Here is a 4837-nt window from a genome sequence, read left to right on the forward strand (position 1 = left end):
TTGCCTTTTGGAGTGAAGTATGAATTTTTGGTCACCCACCCGATTGGCCTTGGTTGACCATTTTTTACCTACCCCAGCCTGCTGTATTTGGGCTGGATTTCTCTTTAGCCAGGGTGGCCACATATTGCAGAGATGGCACAGGCCATGGAGTAAGAATCAGAATTTTGATGTAAGCTCTGGGATAAGAAGGGGACCAGTACCAATCTCTAGAGTGACTCAGGACTCTGGCTGGCAATCCCTTGAACTTGGATTACAAAGCAAACCTTGACTCCTTTCCAGGCTGAAGGAGGTGGTTCAGTTCAGTTTCCTCAACGCCTTAGGATTAGCATTGATAAGCTCGGGCTGTCTGTTGAGGCTGCAGCTTGGAGTCATGGTGGAATCCTTTCTGCCCGCACTCCCCCAGAATGCTACTCTGCCTGCTGCCAGAGTGCCCTTTATGGATGCTTTACAGCAGTCGCCATCAGTGGAATGTACATTCTCCTGGTAGATTGGCCCAATAGGACTAGGTCATTATTGAGGTGTATGATATTACCCAGTGGGCCCCCTTTGGAAGTTGTCAGTGTTTGAGAGAGATAATAATCTCCTGGCATTTCACACAAAACTCTTCTCATCAAGATGTGGTTGCTCTGTTTCTTGAGTGCTGTTCTCTTCTGCCAAAGGCAACCATCTTGTGCCGAAAGCTAGGGTGCAGCTGCATTTCATACAGGTGGATCTTTTGCCATTGCGAGGTTTGCAAGTAACTTTTAGGCCTTACTGGAATCAGCTGATGAAATACTTCACACATTCGATCTATTTGGAGGGTCAAAAAACACTTTATTCTTTAGTTATGTATTTTATTTGTCTGGACATTTGTATCCCACCATTCCACCTCCTAAGAGGCCCGGGAGGTGGCTCTCATTTGGTTTAAAACACCATTCACTTTGTTCAGCTTTAAAAGCACAACAGGTGAAGGAGGTGATGATGGACTTACGGGTTACAAGTCATAGTAGGTATGCGCAAGCTCTTGGTTTTAGAGGCAAGCTGCCTCTGATTGCCAGATGCTGGGGAGGACACTGGGACGCAGGTTGTGTCTGTTGTCTTGTGTGCTCCCTGGGGCATTTGGTGGGCCACTGTGAGATAAAGGGAGCTGGACTAGATGGGCCTTTGATCTGATCCAGCGGGGCTCTTCTTATGTTCTTATTACTCTGCCCTGCTGGCTTTCTTTCTCCACCTCCTCAGAGGTAATAAGTGTTTCTCTGGGAGGCAGAGGGTCACAGTTCCATTTCAAATATGCCTGACAAAATCTCCCCTGTTGTGGCAAAGTACACACCTTGTATGTTCCAGGTGATACAACCAGCATCTTTGTTGAAGGAGATGTGTTGGTTACTTTTTGCTAGACCTGGGACAGAAAGTTGTGTGAACTGTTACCTTCCAGGGACACAGCAGCCTCATCTCACAAAAGCATATTACATATATGGCATTTATTTAGAAACATGCAATGAAACCAGCGCTGTTACCCTGCATGTGCCTGATCCTGTCTGATCTTAGAAGCTAAGCAGGGTCAGGCCTGGTTAGTACTTGGATGGGAGACCGCCTGGGAATACCGGGTGTTGTAGGCTTACACCATAGTCTTTTGAGACTGAAGGTTGCCAACCAACAACAGAAAGTGAGTGCAGTTGGAAAGTATGGCCAGCTGGTTCCAATGTACTGTCTGAATGCCCTGACTCCAAAGGCCCTATTAGAACTGCTGCAAAGCTGGTTGCTCTCCATAGTCATGTAGCTGTCAATGCTGTGAGCTGCTCTGTATGGACATGTGTGGCTTCAGAGAGAGGAGTTGCAATGGCAGCTCCATCAGATTTGACTGTGGCTTCCCATTCAGAGACATGGTTGGCAACTCAGGATTCTTGAGCGCTGTCCCAAATAAATATAGGGAGCCACAGCTGTTTGGTTAGATGATGTGCTGGTTTGTTTGTTTGCTTGCGTTGCCCTCAAATTTAAAGCTGCACTTTGAACAAAGCATATGCTTCTTAAAAATGCAAAACCACCATTTTCTCATGTCAATTTGTGTGGGGAAATTGGTCCATTTTGTATGCACCACTGGGAGTTACGTGAAACATTGATTTCATACTTGGACAACTCACAGCTCAATCCTAGCTTGTGCTGGAACAGACAGGTCGGCAGGCCTGTGCTGTATCCAGCACAAGTTTGGGGCTTACTGCAAGCTAGCCTGGGGCAAGGGCAAAAAAATTCCCCTTACCCTGAGTAACACTGCTGCAGCTCCAGTAGGGTCACTTGGATCCGTGCCACCTATAGAAGAGGCGTGAAATCCGAGCAGCCCAGGGCTGGCCCAGGCTGCCCAGGTGAAGATCCTGCATAAGTGCTGGATCCTGGTCCTGCCCACCCTTCCCCACCCTGAAATACCCCCTCCTCCCCACCTTCCCCACACTCCTCAGGCCCCCGCGCCTGCTGAGCTCAGCCGGTAAATACTTACCAGCCCTCGTTGGTGTGGAGGCTGGATGTGGTCTCCACGGGATGGCACCAGCCCAGCCGACTCCCATGGAGGTGCAAACATGCTTTATGGCATGTCTGCGACCCTCCTGGGCCAGCTCAAGGAACTTGCACCAGCCCAGGGCGCAGTTAGGATTGCGCCCTCAAATTCCGCTTTGGAAGGTGTCCCGAAAACAGTGAAAGTGAGGAAAAAGACTTACCCCAAAGTATAAAGTACTGGACAAATCTGAGGAAGTGTCCCTTGCCGTGGACATTGCAAGGAAAGCATCAGCAATAGTTAGCTCCTCCCCTCCTTGTGAACACTAACGTGGCATGCTCACAGTGCCACCTGCAGTCACATCTGACCTCTGCAGCTCAGTCTGTTGCGTGTTTTTGTTTTGAACATGGCTCCTTTGCGCTGCATTGGAGAACAGACAGGATAGTCTGCTCTTTCTCTCTCTCATCCCCACAGCTAGTGCTATGGTTGCCATGGGTGACCAGGCTATCAAAATTATGTACCAAGGTAGATAGTAAATCTTTTTGAATATTTGAATTGCAGCTGATCTTCCTAGAGCTGCCAACCGTGACCAAGTCTATAGTATTCCTGGAGATTTTTTTTTTTCACTCTAAGGCCCAGAACAAACATGCAAAAACCCTAATGGAAATCTGCATTTCCCATGGATGTAGTGAATGTGTGGATAAAAAAAAAACCCATGTGGATTTCCTTATCGTTAATATTATTAGCTGTGTTTTCCCACTCAATAAGCTAAGTATGATTTTCATTTCTTAATCCATGAGTTCAGAGTCTTCCATATGGGATTTGAATGTACGGATGGAAAACTCTTGTGGTTGTCTGATATCCATGACCCAGAATGACTCATTCTGAGACCTTGGAGGAAGGGTGATAGCGCCCTAGACTTTCCTTCCCCAGAGCAATACCTCATCTTGCTTTTAGCTTTAAAGGGCAATTATCATTCCCCCCCCCCCCACACACACACACTTGATCTCTTGATTTCCTACTTGCTTGCAGCTTGCTTGTAGCATGTAGGAAAGAAAGAAGCTTGATCATTTGTTCTTTGAACAATGGGAATCAAGAGGAGGATCAAGAACAATCGGGGGATCAAGAGGAGAGGAGCGGAGGAGAAATCCTCCATCCCCTCCCTTCAGGACAACTAAGTGTGAGGAAGAAGAGGATTCTTCTTCTCAAAGGGGCAGTGGCAGCCCCTTTGTGCTGAATGCCACTTTCGAAGGGACATTGGACTGGTGAGGACCTCTCCTCCAACTAGCTGCTAATGCAGCTCCTCTTGTCAGTGCTTCAAGACACCCATGGCTCCTTTTTCCCCAGGCAAGGAGAGGCACCACTCCATGTGTTGCATCCAATGACCCATCCAATGCAAGCTCAGTCAGAAGTCAATCCCATTGTGTTCAGTGGACTTACTTCCAGGAAGGGCAGGGGGCAAACAACGGCAAGGCAGTGGAGGAGGATGTAGGCAGTGCATTAGTTTGTCCCTCCAGTGCCTTGTGAAGTCCATTTAATCTCTTGCTATCTCTTCTTGCTATCTAAAAATATTATTTGTGGAATCTAACTCTCTTTGTCTGCTTTTCTCAGTGTAGGTGTGAAGGTGTGTGGGGCAGCTTTTTGGGTGAGTACCCCATGGGCCTGCTTTGGGGCATGATCCTATGCATGCTTACTCAGAAGCAAGCCCAAGGAGTGTGTGGAGTGATCCACCTGAGTGAGCCAGCCCTCAACGCACGGTGGCACAGTAGACCAGCGGCTTTCAACTGCTGTGACGTGGCACGCTAGTGTGCCATGAGGCTGCCTCAGGTGTGCCGTGGGTCCAAGGAGTCAGGCGGCGGTGGCAGCAGCTGCACGCAGGGGAGAAGCGGCGGATTGGAGAGACCTTTTTCCTTGTCTGCAATGCCTCAAAGTGACCCTGCCTGCGTTGCCTCCCCTGGCAAGGCTTTGGCAGGAAGGGCGCTGGGCCACAATCCTATCCACACTTACCTAGGAGTAAGCCCCATTAACTATAATGGAGCTTCAGTGTAGATGTACAGAGGCGTGGTCGCACTCTTTCTTGAATAAATGAGTAGGCAAGTGCTGCTTTTCTCCCCCCCACCTCCTCTCCTCCTGCACACACATACCTGATCATAATTGCAGTTAACCCCTCTCTTTCTGCCCCTCCCCTCCCTCTTCACCACCTTCCAAAGTTCAGAAGGTGCCTCCCATTCCCTTTCTCTCTCTCTCCTTTCTCCCCCCACCCCAGTGAATCCTGCACTTGTTTCAGTCGCATCTCCTCACTGTCCCTCACAGCACATTTCTATTTTCTCCAGTGTGCTCAGTCTCATCTCTCTTTGCCACTTCCTGGCATAT

The 4837-nt window shown here is 48.7% G+C and overlaps 1 pseudogene; it reads left to right on the top strand.

Moving 5' to 3' along the window:
• The first annotated feature begins 1482 nt into the window (after positions 1–1482).
• Positions 1483–1598, top strand: LOC136642316 (5S ribosomal RNA; annotated as a pseudogene).
• The last annotated feature ends 3239 nt before the right edge of the window (positions 1599–4837 follow it).

Source organism: Tiliqua scincoides, chromosome 2 (genome assembly GCF_035046505.1).
Source record: "Tiliqua scincoides isolate rTilSci1 chromosome 2, rTilSci1.hap2, whole genome shotgun sequence".
Taxonomy (NCBI): Eukaryota; Metazoa; Chordata; class Lepidosauria; order Squamata; family Scincidae; genus Tiliqua; species Tiliqua scincoides.